Below are 19894 nucleotides of genomic sequence, written 5' to 3'. Positions count from 1 at the left end.
AAAACATGACCTGTCACCTGTAAAAACATGACCTGTAAATACTAAAAACATGATGTGTAAACATGTAAAAACATGACCTGTAACCTGTAAAAACATGACCAGTAACCTGTAAAAACATGACCTGTAAGTACTAAAAACATGATGTGTAAACATGTAAAAACATGACCTGAAACCTGTAAAAACATGACCAGTAACCTGTAAAAACATGACCTGTAAATACTAAAAACATGATGTGTAAACATGTAAAAACATGACCTGTAACCTGTAAAAACATGACCAGTAACCTGTAAAAACATGACCTGTAAGTACTAAAAACATGATGTGTAAACATGTAAAAACATGACCTGAAACCTGTAAAAACATGACCAGTAACCTGTAAAAACATGACCTGTAAGTAATAAAAACATGATGTGTAAACATGTAAAAACATGACCTGTAACCCCAAAAAACATGACCTGTAGGTACAGCCATGTCCTCAGCAGCACAGCCATGTCCTCAACCAAAAACATGACCTGTAACCTGTAAAAACATGACCTGTGAACATGTAAAAACATGACCTGTAAACATGTAAAACATGACCTGTAACCTGTAAAACCATGAACTGTAAACATGTAAAAACATGACCTGTAACCTGTTAAAACATGACCTGTAAACATGTAAAAACATGACGTATCAACATGTAAAAACATGACCTGTAAACATGTAAAAACATGACCTGTAAACATGTAAAAACATGACCTGTAACCTGTAAAAACATGACATGTAAACATGTAAAAACATGACCTATAAACATGTAAAAACATGACCTGTAACCTGTAAAAACATGACCTGTAAACATGTAAAATCATGACCTGTAACCTCTAAAAACATGATGTGTAAACATGTAAAAACATGACCTGAAACCTGTAAAAACATGACCAGTAACCTGTAAAAACATGACCTGTAAGTAATAAAAACATGATGTGTAAACATGTAAAAACATGACCTGTAACCCCAAAAAACATGACCTGTAGGTACAGCCATGTCCTCAGCAGCACAGCCATGTCCTCAACCAAAAACATGACCTGTAACCTGTAAAATATGACCTGTAACCTATAAAAACATGACCTGTGAACATGTAAAAACATGACCTGTAAACATGTAAAACATGACCTGTAACCTGTAAAACCATGAACTGTAAACATGTAAAAACATGACCTGTAACCTGTTAAAACATGACCTGTAAACATGTAAAAACATGACGTATCAACATGTAAAAACATGACCTGTAAACATGTAAAAACATGACCTGTAAACATGTAAAAACATGACCTGTAACCTGTAAAAACATGACATGTAAACATGTAAAAACATGGTGTAAACATGTAAAAACATGACCTGTAACCTGTAAAAACATGACCTGTAAACATGTAAAATCATGACCTGTAACCTCTAAAAACGTGACATGTAAACATGAAAACACATGACCAAAAAACATGACCTGAAACCTGTAAAAACATGACCAGTAACCTGTAAAAACATGACCTGTCACCCCAAAAAACATGACCTGTAGGTACAGCCATGTCCTCAGCAGCACAGCCATGTCCTCAACCAAAAACATGACCTGTAACCTGTAAAATATGACATGTAACCTATAAAAACATGACCTGTGAACATGTAAAAACATGACATGTAAACATGTAAAAACATGACCTGTAACATGTAAAAACATAACATGTAAAAACATTATGTGTAAACATGTAAAAACATGACCTGTAAACATGTAAAAACATGACCTATAAACATGTAAAAACATGACCTGTAACCTATAAAAACATGACCTGTAACCTGTAAAAACATGACTTGTAACCTGTAAAAACATGACATGTAAACATGTATCGCTGTAATCAGCATCGAGAGGGCTTACATTCAACCAACCACATGACTAAATTCTGCGCATTAACAAAATTTTAATATTTTATGACATCATTTATTATTGCTTCTGGCCCAGGTGAGCTTCAGGACTTGTGGCCCTATTTTTCTAGAACTAGCAGAAGCCAGAGGTAAAAATACGACGATAGAAAAAATAGGAATTCTTTTACTCTTGCACTGGTTGAAAAGGAGAACAAAAGAAGAGAGGAAAATTAATTTAACAACTTATTGAATCATTCAAAAATCGATTGCGTAAACTTACCATGGATTATATGAAGATAATTTTAGGGTTGGGAACGAAGTACAGGCGGTCACAAAGTCTTGTTCCGGTTTTAACATTCAATTACAACCGAACCATAAGATAAATGATGCGGGTTTTTTGCATTTTGTCACATAATTCATATAGTTTCTTGTGTTCTTCAATGCACCTCAACATGTGCATCTTTAGTGGCACGTAGCAAATCTAAGAGATGAAATCAAATCCCTCGTCACACTGCTGGTGCAATTGGTTATCCTTGCACAAAGTGTTTAAATGTCAGCAACAGAAGTTTGGAAAACAATCCTTGACATTTCCCCACAATGTGGTACAAGACACGGGCGTCACATCAGGAGACTGTGGAGGCCAGGCCGGAGACAGCCACACCATGTCCAATCCAACTACAGGGGAAGCTCTTAGTTCTAAAGGTTACACTAGCTACACTCTATATGCGTGACGATACAATCTCTCGTGTACAACTTGGTTTTTTTTTTTTACAAAAGACAGCATAAGACTATAATATATATACACACTACATGACCAAAAGTATGCGGTCACCCGAACATCGAACATCTCATTCCAAAATAATGGGCATTAATATTGTCGCGTGAATGCCCTCGGTTAAGACCGTGGGATCACGGATAGCCTGAACGAGCTTTAACTCCGAGGCGACGATCAATTGCGGATTTGACTATACAAGCACGGGAGGGAGAAGGAAGAGGAAGAAGCGGCGAGATCTTACCTCACGGCCCGCGCGCGCCAGTGTCTTCAACCTGCAAATTAATAACTCAAACGAACGTGGAGGTAAAATGTACGAAAATAAACAGGTTTATTACACGGAACCCGATACAAAGGAAACGCGACGGAATAATTAATTCTAAATTGGGACGTCCCCACACAGATCTCAAATACGAGACATAGGGAGAATGAATAAAATAAATGTCTCGTCGTGTATTTGTGAATGTGAGCTTATCTCCGTCTGGCAGTGTCAGGGATCGTCTGGCTCAAGCGCGTCTTCTGATGCAGCTCCGGTTGGCGTGAACTGCTTGGTCTTTGGCACGGAGCGGTCCTCGGTGTGCGCGCTCGTCAGCGCTCCAACGCCAGCCTCACTCGTCGTTCGTCGTTCGCACACAAACACAAGGAAGAGAATTGACAGCGTTCCTTCTCTCCACCGTCTTTCGAACTGCTCGTTCCTCCACCAGGTCCGAAGCAATAGAAGGCCCAGCACGAAGGGACAGTCAGGAGCAAGAGGCCAAGGGAAGAGAAGAGAGGGAAGACAACAAATGCCGGCGAGCGAGTCGTTTTTGTCACTTGCGGTGTGACGTCAGCTCTCTCCCTCTATCAACCAGTGCCTCGTTTCTTGGTGGTCTTTTGCGCCTTCTGACGTCACCGGCTCTTGTCCTTCAATGAGCAACCTGCTTCTAAGTAGTTGTTTTGCGCCTTCCGCACTGATTGGCCGAATGTTCGCGCCTTCCGCACTGTTTGGCCGAGGTGTCATCGGTTGGTGGCCAATTAGTGTGCCGCTCCTTCACCTTTCTTACACCCCCCCCCACCCCCACCCCCCCCCCCCCCCCCCAAATCACAGGGATGCTTTTTGTCCCTTCCCCGAACAATCACACGTTCTCCTGGGCATGGCTCCCATCCTGCCTGGCACGATATTTGTCGCCATGGTGGCGTACTGTGCGGCTCCTGCCTGCTGGCTCTTCCAAAGTCATTGTGGCGGCAGGGGAATTATTTAATGTGTGGTGCGCTAATGGGCCTATCTAATGTCTATGGGATGTATTGCCATAAGAGACACTGGGATGCTCACAGAGGGAACGACACACAAGGGAATTTTACCCATAATCCCTGTACTAATTAGCATGCCCCGCCCCCTCATAACAGGGACGAAGATACAAGCTTAATCCGACATTTGGGCTACACAGAATTTATTACAGGTGAGGTTCCCTATCACGACAGCCGGGCACCTACCTATGCAGATCTACCTGGATTTAGATATTCCTCTACCCCAAATTCATAACAATATGGATTTGGTCCCCCTTTTGCTGCTATTACAGCCTCCACTCTTCTGGGAAGGCTTTCCACTAGATGTTGGAACATTGCTGCCGGGATTTGCTTCCATTCAGCCACAAGAGCATTCCCAATTCGGCGTCCCAATTCATCCCAAAGGTGTTCGATTGGTTTGAGGTCAAGGTTCTGTGCAGTCAAGTCAAGTTCTTTCACACCAATCTCGACAAACCATTTCAGTATGGACCTCGCTTTGTGCACGGGGACATTGCCATGCTGAAACAGGAAATGGCCTTCTCCAAACTGTTGCCACAAAGTTGGAAGCACACAATCGTCTAGAATGTCATTGTATGCTGTAGCATTAAGATTTCCCTTCACTGGAACAAAGGGGCCTAGCCCATGAAAAACAGCCCCAGACCATTATTTCTCCTCCACCAAACTTTACAGTAGGCACAATGCATTCAGGCGGGTAGCGTTCTCCTGGCATCTGCCAAACCCAGATTCGTCCGTTTGACTGCCAGATGGCGAAGCGTGATTCATTACTCCAGAGAACGCGTTTCCACTGCTGCAGAGTCCAATGGCAGCGAGCTTTACACCACTCCAGCCGTCGCTTGGCATTGCACATGGTGATCATAGGCTTGTGTGCGGCTGCTCAGCCATGGAAACACATTTCATGAAGCTCCTGACGAACAGTTGTTATGCTGACGTTGCTTGCAGAGGCAGTTTGGAACTCGGTAGTGTGACGTTGCTTGCAGAGGCAGTTTGGAACTCTGGAGTAAGTGTTGCAACCGAGGACAGACGATTTGTACGTGCTATGTGCTTCAGCACTCCGCGGTCCCGTTCTTTGAGCTTGTGCGGCCTACCACTTCGCGGCTGAGCTGTTGCTCCTAGAGGATTCCACTTCACAATAACAGCACTTTCAGTTGACTGGGGCAGCTAGCAGCAGGGCAGAAATTTGACGAACTGACTTGGAAAGGTGGCATCCTATGACAGTGCCAGTTGAAAGTCACTGAGCTCTTCAGTATGGCCCATTCTGCTGCCAATGTTTGTCTATGGAGATTGCATGGCTGTGTGCTTGATTATATATACCTGTCAGCAATGGATGTGGCTGAAACAGCCAAATCCCCTAATTAGAAGGGGTGTCCGCATACTTTTGGTCATGTCGTTTATATATATATATATATATATATATATATATATATATATATATATATATATATATATATATAATTATATGTATATATATATATATATATATATATATATATATATATATATATATATATATATATATATATATATACAGTATATATATATATATATATATATATATACGTATATATATATATATATATATATATATATATATATATATATATATATATATATATATATACATATATATATATATATACAAATACATATATATATATATATATATATATATATATATATATATATATATATATATATATATATATATATATATATATATATATATATATATATAACTGTGAGAAATAGTATATACTCCACAGTACGAGCAGGGCTTCTCATTTGCATTGAATAAATAATCGGGAGGTTCAATCAGACGCGGACGTAGCTTCAGGACTTCGATCTTTAATTTGACAAGCTTTCGACCAACAAAGGTCTTCTTCTGAGTCGGCCCCAAGTTCAATGGAAGACCTGTTTAAGTCTGGTGTGGAGGATCCCATAGGAATTTAGTTGTACCGTTGCGCCTTTCTTGTTATCGGTATTTTCTTTTTATAAATGCCTCACAGCTGAGGCACCTAGCTCAGCTCGTTGCCTCACACCTAGCTCGGATTCACGCTGTTGAAACCAAAGCTTTCAGAATCATTGGAATCTCCCGTGATGAAGCTAACTCTGAGGGCCTATCACTCACTCACCGCAGGCAGTATCGTGGTCTTTCTGTCGTCTACCGACTCCTCTCTGGCCTAGCCCTCCCAGCCCTGTCTGTGCTCTGTCCCCAAAATACTCCTACAGGTCGCACAAGATCTGCCTGCAACCCTCTTATGGTTAAACTGCCAAAATCAAAACTCTCTACTCACCTTCACTCTTTCATTCCTCTTTTCTCCCACCTCTGGAACAAACTCCCTCACTCTCTTCAATCCCACTCATCCCTCCAGGTCTTTAAAACCGCTGTTCACCACCATCTCTTATCTTCCCCCATCCAAAACTTTGATATTTTCTACCCCCGTTAATTCACCCCAGATCCACTTTTCTGAAATACCGACTTCTTTCCTGGAAGTCCTTGCAGTCAGTGTCCATGTGTTTTATACTTCTCCCACCACACCTCCCTTCCCTCTCCTCCTCCCCCCAAGCCCTCTACCTCCCACAGATCTCCCACTGTCCCTGCTCTCAAATGTTGTACTTGTGTGCTTCCCCCTCTCTCCCCATCTTGTCTCCCACTCCCTTTATTTCATCTTATGTGTCCGTTTGTTTTTTCGTCATTAATGTTTGCTCTTACATGAGCCTCAATCTTGTATACCCAAAAAAAAAAAATGTTGTTATTTTTTGTACATTTTAAATCCGTCTTTGTTTGAGTTTATTTATTGCAGGTTTGAGGACTATCGGTGGGATCCATGCAGGTAAGCGCTTTTCAGCGTCCTCCTTATCCTCCTCCCATTCCTCCCCCCCCCCCCCCCCCGCGTGTCTTAACTCCGCCACATTTGATGAATGCCTTGGAGTAACAGCTTTTTCGGCTATTCGTTCCTTGGAAAGATTTTAATCGCCAGGAACGCGACAATATATTATTGTGGATTTGTAATTGTGTTGTAAAATATCACCCTCCTTCCTCCAGTTGTTGTGTATAAAGGTCAAAGGGCGTCCCTTAGTTAGGTCATACACAATCACGTAGCCAAATCATAGATCTCCCTGTTCAGTAGTTATTTCCTTATTCTGTGTATTAGGTTAAGGCTCTGTTTTCAACTAGTTAACACTGCATTGCATCGAATTCAAACAAGGTAGTATCCCCTTTCAATTTCCCCAGAACCTCCATGGGATTCCCCTTTTGTCAGCCGCATTACAAATTCCTCTGCGCGGTTTGCTGCATTCCGCTGTTTCTTTGGGCTTGCGGTTTTCGCCGCAGCTGCTTGGCGGTTTTCACCGCGACTCCATTAGCCACGAGGTGGGCTCGGAGAAGAAGGGGGAGGAGCCGCCGAATCCAGGGCATTGGCCGCCCCTCGTCATCAAGGGCGGAGCCAAAAGAGGCCGTGTGAGCCAACCGGCACTGCAGTAAGCGACCCGGTGGGCGTGCCCTGAGAGCTCGCAGGGAGAGGTCGAGGCACGCTATAAAAACGCGTGCGCATGCGTCAGGATGGGTGGTTGGTGGTTGGTGGCTGAACATACCGTTGTTGCTGAAGGAGGAAGGGTTGATGAAGAAAGAGTGTGGCGTTAAGTGGCGTTAAGTGGCGTTAAAGTGGAGCTGAAGAGCCCGGAGTCCAGCACGAAGCGCCCATCCGCTCGCGGTGAACGATACGCGCCGCTGCACACCAAGGTTTTCCCGCCAAGAACGCGAGTCGACTCCTGGAGCGGGACCTCGATGCCTACAGTGGCCTGGGCCTTCCCATTCCTCCTTCCAGTCATCCCTGCCTCCATTCCCCATCGTGTGAGTCTGTCTTTGTTTGTTCTGTCCCTGGGTATTAATTAAGATTGCGATAGGTAAGCTAGAATTTTCACTGTGTCCGCTTCTTCTTCTTCTGTGGTTATTTTCTTATCCTTCTTTCTCCTTGGTTCTTTTGATGTGTGAATAATAATAATAAATTAGATTTGTTCTTCCTACCTTTGCCTTTCTTTCCCTTACATCCGTCGTTGTTGTGATTTCCCTCATTGGACACCTGTGGCACGATTTTGGCCAACGGTAAGAATCGGGCCTAGTCATTGTTAACAGTTTGTGCCGCGGTTGCTAAAACCGCTCGGCAATTAACATCTGTCCGCGGTACGAACGGGGGGCTGTGCACCTACCTTTCCGGAGGTGGCTGTACAGTGTCAGGGACCACGTCGGTCAGTTATAGGAGAGGGGTTTAATCCCCTCTCTAAGGGGATCCGAGGCCGACATTGGGATCCGTAACATTTGGTGTCAGGAGTGGGATTCCACAGGAGCTGCACACCGATCAGGGTCGAAATTTTGAAAGCCAATTACTAAAAGATGTGTGCAGGCTCCTGTCAATTCGAAAAACCAGGACCACGCCCTTGCGGCCACAATCTGACGGGATGGTGGAAAGATTCAATCGAACATTGGTCCAACAACTGGCATTGTTCACCACCACCCGTCAGGATGACTGGGACGAACATCTCCCGTACTTGTTGATGGCCTACCGAACCAGCCAGCACGGGGCCACCGCATGCAGTCCAGCGTTGCTTATGTATGGGCGGGAGTTACGGGCTCCCGCCGACTTGCTATGCGGTCCCGTGCCAGACACCACGGATACACCGCTGAGGGAGGGTTACGCACGTTACCTGGAGGAAGGCATGGAGCGGGTCCATGCCTTCGCCCGCCGCCAGCTCCATCTGGCGGGGGCCAAGATGAAGCGCAGGTACGACGACCGGAGCCAGGGGAGTCAGTACGCTCCAGGGATGAAGATTTGGTTCTTTAATCCCCGGAGGCGGAAGGGTAGGTGCCCAAAACTCACCTCCCCCTGGCAAGGCCCGGGAGTCGTCCTGTCGCAAGTCTGTGACGTGGTCGTTAAGATCAAGATGGGGCCACGGGCCCTCCCTCGGATCGTCCATGCTGACCGGATCAGACCTTATGCCGGTGAGCAGGCGCCCTCGTGGATCGCCTCGGCTCTAGATGCCGAGGCAGGACCCAGTACCTCTTGCGACGGGGGCTCGTAGCGTCAGAGGACTGGGGGGGATGGTAGTGAGAGATGCCCGATGTGGTGGGATGGCAACTCTGCCATCCCTCACAAAGGGGGCAAAGGAGCACTAGTTATGGGGTTGGCAGTGAAAACTAGCCCGGGAGGGTTAGGATAATGATAGGGATCTAGAGAAGATGACCATAGGTAACGGTAAGGTTAGGTAGCGACATTGAACAGGTAGTGGGGACATAGAGAGGGTAGTTGGATGATAATGATGAGGGAGCGCAATAGTTTAAAGGGGCGACTGGGAAGCGCAAGTTCCAGAGGGGAGTAGTTAGATAAGATGATGCCGTGTGTTTGAGAATCGAAAGTGTATTGAGCGTGGAAGTGTATGGAGCAGTGAGTGAGGAACGATTGAGATTGCACAGGTGTGCAACTGAACAGCTGTATGGAGCAGTGTATGAGTGAGTGATGGTGATGTGTGTTGTGTTGACCAAATGGTCCAGGGAGGAAGGAGGGTGCAGGTGGCACTAGGTGAGATTGCACAGGTGTGCAACTGCAGGTGTATGGAGAATGGTTGTGTGGGATATATGGAGTATGGAATGGATGGTTGTGGAGTGAGTATGGTGGAAACAGTGGAGTGGAGTGGATGGTGCGAAGGTGTGTGTGGGGAGGATGGACCCCATCACGAATACCCGGGGAGGGTAGTTTTAAGAGTTAGGTAGAGGGAGTAGGTAAATTGTGGTGGGATATTGGCATCTGTGGTGCGTGTGGAAGAGTGGTGCTTGGATGGATGCATTAGTGTTGTGGAAATGGCTGGGCGTGTAGCCTGTTAGTATGTGTAGTTGAATGGGCACTCCACCACTGTGAGGATGTCGGCCAGGTGAGGCCACAGGTGGGCTCTGGGAGCCGTTAGAGTAGTCGTGGATGGGGCCCGAGGATCCAAGGACGGACCCGGGTGGCCCAGTGCCAGAGAGGGCACCGAGTGGGGTAAGCGCCAAGGAGGGCCTTCCCCAGTTAGATAGGTTAGGGTGAGGAGCTAGGTAAGCTCGGGTGGCAACTACAGTGGTGGAGGTGTGCAGGTGGGTAGACCTGCTGGGAGAGCTACACGACTCAGCCCGGAAATTGTGCAAGGGCACCGGGAGATGAATCGGGGGAGTGAGACCCCAAATTGATAAGCACCACAGTTTGGTCAATGGGAATTGGTTTTTAGAACCCATAGTGTAAGTTGGCCAATGGATTGGCAGGGAAAGACCCCGGGTAGTGTAAAGTGTGTTAATGTCAGTTAGAGGATAGTTAGGATGGAAATCTCCTCGCACCATCTGCATCCACTCACCTGAGGTGACGTATCTCCACACCATGCCAGGTTGTTTTTATTATTTTTATTGTGCAAATGTTTGGAATGTGAGATGCATCATGACGTGGGTGTGACATTGTGCTTTGTGTTCCATCTCTCCCTCCTTATGAGGATTGATGATGAGTTGGTGATGGCAAATTTTGGTTAGAGGGATTGTGGTGACGAATTTGTTATAGGGGAAATATGGGGGAGACGTGACAGTAGTGACGAATTTGTAAATGTGTAGGTTTTTGTAAATATGGGGAGGGGCAAAGGGGGGTAGTGTAGGTCACATGTGGGGGGCGTACGGTAGGGACGAGCATTTCTCACTTCGCTCTCCGTACGCACCTCGTCCCGCATTACCTTGTTGATGTGTACCCTTGTGACCCTACCCCTCGCTCACCTGTCTTCTTCCCCCCCCCCCCCCCCCCCTCCTTGTCTCCCACCCGAGGACTGTGCGCCACTGGGCGTCGAGGGGAGCGTGCAGAGGTCGCCTTGTGTGCCAGGACCCTCGCAACCAGCATGCATTGCATTGATGTACCACTTTATGGACCGCTGTTCTGCGGCCAAGTACCACTTGATGGACCCCAGGTTCTGGGGCAGGGCACCTCTGCTGGGGACCGGCCATAGTGGCCAGGTAATCTTGCTTTCGGACCTTGGTAAGGTGGCACTTATGCCACGCAGGTGGACCACCCTTAGTTGGCCCCTGTGGCCCCAAATAAAAATGGACACGTTTTGTGCTTTTTATGTCCAAATAGGCCGCATGAAGACCGAAAACGTCAGGAAGAACATCGGCCCAGCAGGGAAAAGGAAGACCACCACCAGTTGTTTCTTTTGTGTGAATCTTTATTAAGAACTGTGATTGTGTAGACAACAGACTGTGCACTTTTGGTGCTTTTGGTGCTTTTGGCACTTTTGGTGCTTTCGGTGTTTTTGGTGCTTTGGGGTAATTAGTACTGGTGCATCGATGCAATGCGTGCTGTCTCCTCCCTCCCAACAGGAATTTCTTTTCTTTTGTCTCCCTAAACGAAAAATCACAGGTCCTGGGTTGCGTTTTGTAAATAAGAAATAATGTCACTGTAAATAATGCTCCCCACCGTAAATGTATAGTTTGAAAACAATTCCGCAATTCGGTTAGCTGTGGGCGCAAATCTGTTAGGCAGGGTGCAATGCAGCAGGGGGACATACTTATTTGTGTTTTAAAACTGTCGCACTCAGGGTCAGGTTAATTGTAGAGGGAATTCCACCTATGTGCCGCACTAAGCTAAATTTTTTATAGGCCTGGGACATGCCTAAGAGGAGGAGGGTGCAGTGTAACGAATTTGGGAATTGTGTGTGTAATTTGAGGTAAAGCTTGTTGTAAATATCACCCTCCGTAGTGTAAAGAAAGGTCAAAGGTCGTCCGTAGTTAGGCCACCGCAACACGTAGCCAATCATAAATTCCCTCAGTAGTTATGTCCCTAATCTATGTAGTTGAAGGCTCTGTTTCCCATTAAATTGACACTTCATTGCACCGAATTAAATAAGGTAGATCCCTCTGACATGGTATCTTCAAAGTGCCAGCTTTCGACACTTTGCTGCATTTTAACTCCCTTTCGCCACTTTGCTGCATTTTAACTCCCTTACGCCACTTTGCTGCATTTGACTCCATTAGCCACGTGGTTAAGCCTCGGAGAAGAAAGGCATGTCTCCGCCCTCGTGATCGGAAGGAGGAGTGAGCGGCACCAATCCACCAACCAAGAACGAGGGGTTTGGCTTAAGAGGGCGGAGAGAGAACGCTTGGGGGAGGTTCAAAAAGGTTTGAGGGTGTGGCCTATAAAGACCGCCGCGGGACGCCTCGCGGGAGAGAGCTTGAACGAGAGGGCTGTGAAAACCAAGCTGGAGAGAAAAAGAGAAGCGAACTAGCAAGCCCGAGTGGAGGAACGTGAGAGAGACCGGAGCAGCTTTGGAGAGCGCACGGTGCACAGGAGGAGCTTCGCCGCGCAGTTTGGAACCACAGTGGTTTGACGATCGCAGCTCGAATCTTGACGGCGGCTGTCCGCTTCCAGCCCGACCGATCCCCGCTGAACCTTCCTCCCCCGCCAAGCCATCCACCTCCAGCGATTCGTTCCTGCCATCATTTCCCCGTGTAAGTGTGAATGTTCGTCTGTCGTACACGTTGTCCTGTGGTTTATTAATTAAGACTGTTAATAGGTAAGCTAATGATTTCACTGTGTCTCCTGCTCCTTCCATTTCCCTGTATATAACCTTGACTGCTCTTTTTGCCTTGGCTTGTGTAAATAATTAATAAATCCTGTTATTCCTCCGTACTTCTTCTTCTTCTTCTTCTTCACATTCGGTCGCTTTAGAGGTTTCCCAATTGGATGTACGCGGCGCGATTCGGCCAACGAATAAATCGGGTCTAGTCATTGGTAACCGGCTCACGGTGCAGTCCGCTTCGCTTGGCGCAACTAATCCATTAGGCTGCGACCGTGAGCGGGGGAGTATTTCCTCGCGTGTCGGAGAGCGCTGGTATTTTAATAGGTAATAGGACGGTTTAGGCCTAATACCCTACCCAGCGTCGACCGGCCGTGGCGTCATACCCCCCAGGACCACGTTGGTCAGTCATATAAGCGAGGGGACTAATCCCCCCTTGGTAAGTGGGGAAGGCCGACGTTGGATTCCGTAACAATATATATATATATTGTAACGAATTTGAGAAGTGTAACGGATTTGAGAAGTGTAACAATTTTGAGAAAGTGTAACGAATGTGAAAAGTATGGTTTTGTTGTGTGTAACTGACCCTCGTAATGTAAAGAATGGTCGCAGCTCGTCCTCTTAGTTAATTCCATAAACCTACACACAGGACACGATATAACCTTTTAAATAGTTAGTCCCTTATTCTCTGTGTAGGCTAAGGATGTGTTTCCCACTAGTTTGACTCTTCATTGCACCGAATTAAATAAGAGTAGGCCCTCTGACGCCCCATGGCAGCTTCCAAGTGCCAGGTTCGCCACTTTGCTGCAATTGCCTGTTTAGGCACTTTACTGCATTTTCATCTGCCGTCCACTTTGCTGCATTTGACTCCATTACGCACGAGGTAACGCCGAAGAAGAAAGGCGGGTCTCCACCTCGTCATAGAGGGGAGGAGTAAGTCGGCCCCGCTCATCCAACCCAGAACAAGGGGTTTGGCTTGAGAGGGCGGAGAGAGAACGTTTGGGGAAGGTTCGAAATGGGTGAAGGGCGGAGCCTATATAACCCGCCGCGGGACGCTCCCAAGCAGATCTGAGATGAGTTTTGACGGAGATGGGTCCAGGAGATGCGCTGGAGACGAGCAGGTGTGACCGTGCCGCCGTGAGATGTGCCACGCTGCAGGAAAAGCGGACCGGGGCAACGCAAGGAGCGCACGAGGCAGCAGTACAGAGAAAGGAACTTCGCCCGCGCAGTTTGGGACCAAAGCTCGGCTTCTTGACGGCGGTGCCTTCTGGCCCGACCGTGCCCAGTACCCGCTGAACCTTCCTTGCCTCTAAAAGCCACCCATCTCCAAGCCATTCATTCCTGCCTGCATTTCCCCGTGTAAGTGTGATCATCCATCTGTCTTTCACGTTGTCCTGGGGTTTATTAATTAAGCTTGTATAGGTAAGCTAAAGATTTCACTGTGTGCCTGCTCCTTCCATTTGCTGTATATAACCAACTGCTCTCTTTGCTTTGGCTTGTGAAAATAATTAATAAAACCTGTTATTCCTCCGTACGTCTTCTCCTTCTTCCTCTTTGCATTCGGTCGCTTTAGAGTTTTCCACATTGAATAGCTGTGGCGCGATACGGCCAACGTCTGGGTGAATCGGGTGAGTCGGGGAAAAACTGTTAGGTCGCGGTGCCTTCGCTCGGCAAACAACATCCTTAACCGCGAACCGTAACAATATATATATATATATATATATATATATATATATATATATATATATATATATATATATATATATATATATTGTTGTGGATATGAGAATTGTGTTTTTTTGTGTTGTAAAATATCACCCTCCTTCCTCCAGTTGTTGTGTATAAAGGTCAAAGGGCATCCCTTAGTTAGGTCATATACAATCATGTAGCCAAATCATAGATCTCCCTGTTCAGTAGTTATCTCCTTATTGTGTGTATTAGATTAAGGCTGTGTCTTCCATTAATTGACACTCAATTGCACCGAATTCAGACAAGGTAGATTCCCTGCACATTCCCCTTTCCTCAATTGCCAACTGCATTGAGCGGTCTGCTGAATTCTGCTGCAGCTGTGGGTTGTTGTTTTCGCTGCAAGACTCCATTAGCCACGAGGTCGTCTCGGAGCCAAAGGTGGGAGGAGTCGGCCCAGCGCCGGGAACAAGGCATGGCCTTGCCAACGCCTCCTCTAAGGGCGGGATCAGTGAGCCCTCGCGACCAATCAGGGCCGAGGCGACCTCACCGATGGGCGTGTCCTGGAGGCCGGCGGCTTGATCGCCCGAGGGAGATATAAACGCGCGCGGAAGCCTTTTGACAAGTTGAGTTGCGTCAGAGATACGGCAGATGCGTGACCCAGCTGATTTCTGCAGAGAGCCGCTTCAACCAGCCCCGTTTCAACCAGCCGCGTGAAGCCCTGACGGGGCAGCAAGTGACCCGGCCGTGTGCGGTGTAAAGCCGAATACAAGGAGTTGCCGGCTCCTCGCTTCCCGCCCGGAGTGGACCTGCTCGCTGTGCCCTGTGATTCCACCTGCTCATCCCTCCAAACGATTCCTGTCCTTCCAGCCTTTTGTGTACGTGAGTTTGTTTTTTGTGTTCTGTCCTGGGTTATAAGTAAGTCTGTATAAGTTAGAAATTGCACTGTGTCCTTCTGGTCCGTCACTCTTTCTACATTATTTTATTATCCTTCCTTCTTCCTTGGTTTCTTTCATTGTGTAAATAGTAATAATAAATAATAGTCGTATTTCCAACCTTTTGCCTTCGTCTTCTTCTTCTTCACATCCGTCGTCTTTGTCTTTTCCCCATTGAATACCTGTGGCACGATTTGGCCAATGTTCAGGATCGGGTTAGTCTTTGTTAACGGTTCGTGCCGCGCCTGCCATCCGCTCGACAAATTAACATCTTATCCGCGGTCGCGAACGAAGCTGCTCACCTGCCTCTGGAGGGAGCTTGTGCAGCTTCAGGACTCACGTCGGTCAGTCACAAACGAGGGGACTAATCCCCCCTCGAGAAGGGATCCGAGGCCGACGTTGGGTTCCGCAACAATATATATATATATATATATATATATATATATATATATATATATATATATATATATATATATATATATATATATATATATATATAATTATATACAGGGTGGGTGGAAAGTCGCTCCCTATTTTAAAGTACTTATAAATTATGATAGATAGAATTATCTATAATTAGATAGGGTTAATATATATTATATAATATATTATAAGTACTTTAAAATAGGGAGCGACTTTCCACCCACCCTGTATAATTGCAATATATAATTGCCATTTCCAATCCTAAAGCCGTGAACAAAACCGGCCTCCTTTACTGAGAGCGGCTGCGCTTTTGAAGATGTCAATGGTGTCCACCTTGGTTGATGACGTCACAGAAGGCCAAGCGTGAAATTGTGCCCATGGGTCAGAGCTCGAAGAGAACCATCATTGTCTCTGAGAAATTACGTACCGGTACCAATATTGTGATAACAAAGCAAGTTTTAATAACAGTCAGGGTTCGAATGAGGGTAAAGCATTTCATATCTCTGTTTTTTATTATTATTATTATTATCAAGAGGGAGTAGTGGAGGTACCTGTGAGGTTATGTATCCCCAGGTATGATCATTTCCTTTTCACCGGGATAGCATTACATTAGGAATGCCTTGATCATATTACACTCGTTGTTTGATCCCTCTACGTATTCGATGCTGAATTGGTACTTGTTATCTTTTTGATCCAGCTTGGATCTGCATGGTACTCTATTTGTGAAAATCTTAGTCAAATTGAAACAGGGGATTTTCACATGCTATCAAATACGAGGGCAGAGTGGGAAATGGGTTGGGGGGCGGTGGCACGGGTCAAATAACTAATTTTCAGCTGACAAAGTTTCAGTGCCAAAAACACGACTTTATTGCATGTGTGAGAGACTCTGTGATCACCGCATGTCCATGAGCTCAGGACTGGACTCGCCCCACTGGTCCAGGGGTGTGCTCAGTTACCCAGCAGTTAGCCAGCACTCTGCAAGTCAGCTGTTCCTTATCAACGGTTTCAAATGGAGTGCTTGCTTAAATGTTTAAACCACTTGGAGAGCGCTGCACAAGAAACTTGGTAACTGAACCCACCCCAGTCCTTGTCCTGAAGACCTTCGAACCATCACACTCGCTGCAAGTGCAAGAACCAGAGAGACTGCTGGGCGATGGAAGTTTCAACCTATGAACACAGCAGATTTCCCAAATGTAATCTCTGGGCCTTGTTTTCCATCCAATATTGAACTTAAGTTTACATTGGACAGCAGACAGAGTTAACACCGACTCACAATTAATGGGGATGATGCGACTGAGACAATACACCTTGTGAGCTGCATGTTCAAACTCTAATAACGGGTCGGACAGCCACAGATCCCATGAGAACATGAAGAACTAGAACGGCACTCTGTAGGGAGCACACCTCTGCCAGGATAAACAATTTACGTTTTGTATCCCACTGGATCTGGATCCGGACCTGAACCAAAATCGAACGGGCGTGTTTTGTCACCTAACCAACACATCCACCAAGTTTCGTGCGAATCCATCCACAACGTTTTGAGATATCCCACTCACAGATAAACAAACAGACAGAAAGACAGGTGAAAACATAACCTACGTCCACCTTCGGTGGCACAGGTAGGGAGGGAAGTGACTTTAACGTCAAGTGACAAACAGTAACGCAAAGACTTCGTTTTCATAAAATATCTTGAACGTTCCACACATACGTCTGTTTCTTTGTTCCTCCTTTCTGTTACAAACACCAGAACGAGCTTTATCTGCTGGACCCATTCTGTCTGTGGTTTTCCGCTTTTTAAACTTATTGCAGAATGTGCACGAACCCTTGCCAACCTGCTCGCTCCCAGTACGAAGCCTGGTGCACTCACGTGCTCATGGGTACACTCAAACCACTGCCCCTTGTTAGGAAATGGCAATACTGCATTTACCAATGCACTCGTCATGTCTCATGTCACCCGCACACTGTCAGCAAGCAGCACAGAGGACGACATTTTATGCTCAAATGAGACGACGTCGGACTTTGAACCCAAATAAGATGTATCAACGTTTTTCTTTCGACACTAACAGTGACCTAAGGCTCATAGTTGAGTTTGTACAAACATCGCGTGCAGGACAAACACATCGGTGTGTGCGAAGTGTGTATATCGAAGTGTGTATATCAAACACATCACTTCGAAGTGTGCGGAATATAGTGGGACTCCACTCTCTCTTTTCTCTCCAAAAATACACAAGGATATACAACAAGCATATGCAAGGATATACAATGACGATATGCAGTGCCAATGGGACAACAGAGTGGGAGAAGGATTGAGGGACGAAAGATATAGCTGGGTGCGAGTGAGATTGGGGTGAGAGGCTCCGGATTCTGAAACACCGTGCTCCAGCTGCCAAAGGGCCAATCTCCAGCTGCCAAAAGGCTATGCCCCACCTGCCAAAGGGTCATACTCCAGCTGCGAAAAGGTTATGCCCCACCTGCCAAAGGGTCATACTCAAGCTGCCAAAAGGCTATGCCCCACCTGCCAAAGGGTCATACTCCAGCTGCGAAAAGGCTATGCCCCACCTGCCAAAGGGCCAATCTCCAGCTGCCAATCAGGCTGTGCTCCAGCGGCCAAAAATTGTGCTCGAGCTGCCAAAGCGCCATACTCCACCTGCCAAAAGGCTATGCCCCACCTGCCAAAGGGCCATACTCCCCCTGCCAAAAGGCTATGCCCCACCTGCCAAAGGGCCATACTCCAGCTGCCAAAAGGCTATGCCCCACCTGCCAAAGGGTCATACTCCAGCTGCGAAAAGGCTATGCCCCACCTGCCAAAGGGTCATACTCCACCTGCCAAAAGGCTATGCCCCACCTGCCAAAGCGCCATACTCCACCTGCCAAAAGGCTATGCCCCACCTGCCAAAGGGCCATACTCCAGCTGCCAAAAGGCTATGCCCCACCTGCCAAAGGGTCATACTCCAGCTGCGAAAAGGCTATGCCCCACCTGCCAAAGGGTCATACTCCACCTGCCAAAAGGCTATGCCCCACCTGCCAAAGCGCCATACTCCACCTGCCAAAAGGCTATGCCCCACCTGCCAAAAGGCTATGCCCCACCTGCCAAAGGCTCATACTCAAGCTGCCAAAAGGCTATGCCCCACCTGCCAAAGGGTCATACTCAAGCTGCCAAAAGGCTATGTCCCATCTGCCAAAGGGTCATACTCCAGCTGCCAAAAGACTATGCCCCACCTGCCAAAGGGTCATACTCCAGCTGCCAAAAGGCTATGCCCCATCTGCCAAAGGGTCGTACTCCAGCTGCCAAAAGGCTATGCCCCACCTGCCAAAGGGTCATACTCCAGCTGCCAAAAGGCTATGCCCCACCTGCCAAAGGGTCATTCTCCAGCTGCCAAAAGGCTATGCCCCACCTGCCAAAGGGTCATACTCAAGCTGCCAAAAGGCTATGCCCCACCTGCCAAAGGGTCATACTCCAGCTGCCAAAAGGCTATGCCCCACCTGCCAAAGGGTCATACTCCAGCTGCCAAAAGGCTATGCCCCATCTGCCAAAGGGTCATACTCCAGCTGCCAAAAGGCTATGCCCCACCTGCCAAAGGGTCATACTCCAGCTGCCAAAAGGCTATGCCCCACCTGCCAAAGGGTCATTCTCCAGCTGCCAAAAGGCTATGCCCCACCTGCCAAAGGGTCATACTCCAGCTGCCAAAAGGCTATGCCCCACCTGCCAAAGGATCGTACTCCAGCTCCCAAAAGGATATGACCCACCTGCCAAAGGGTCACACTCACGCTGCCAAAAGGCTATGCCCTACCTGCCAAAGGGTCATACTCCAGCTGCCAAAAGGCTATGCCCCACCTGCCAAAGGGTCATACTCCAGCTGCCACAAGGCTATGCCACACCTGCCAAAGGGTCATACTCCAGATGCCAAAGGGCCATGCTCCAGCTGCCAAAGGGTCATACTCCAGCTGCCAAAAGGCTATGCCCCACCTGCCAAAGGGTCATACTCCAGCTGCCACAAGGCTATGCCACACCTGCCAAAGGGTCATACTCCAGATGCCAAAGGGCCATGCTCCAGCTGCCAAAACACCATGCTCCAACTGCTAAAGCACTATGCTCCAACTACCAAATGGCTATGCTCCACCTGCCAAAGGGCCACAGTCCAGCTGCTAAAGAGCCATGGTGCACCTGCTAAAGGGCTGTGATCCAACTGTCAAAATACCCCCAAGCACTCATTTACAGAGTTCACCTGGTGCCACCATTGCCCATAAGCTTACTTCCCTCATTTCTTATCTCCCCATTCATTTGATCCTGCTGGCAGATTATTTTATTGCTTTTGCTTTCCCACAA

The sequence above is a fragment of the Myxine glutinosa genome, chromosome 4 (assembly GCF_964187855.1).
Source record: "Myxine glutinosa chromosome 4, kmMyxGlut1.1, whole genome shotgun sequence".
Lineage (NCBI taxonomy): Eukaryota > Metazoa > Chordata > Myxini > Myxiniformes > Myxinidae > Myxine > Myxine glutinosa.
Note: the sequence above shows the minus strand (reverse complement) of the source record.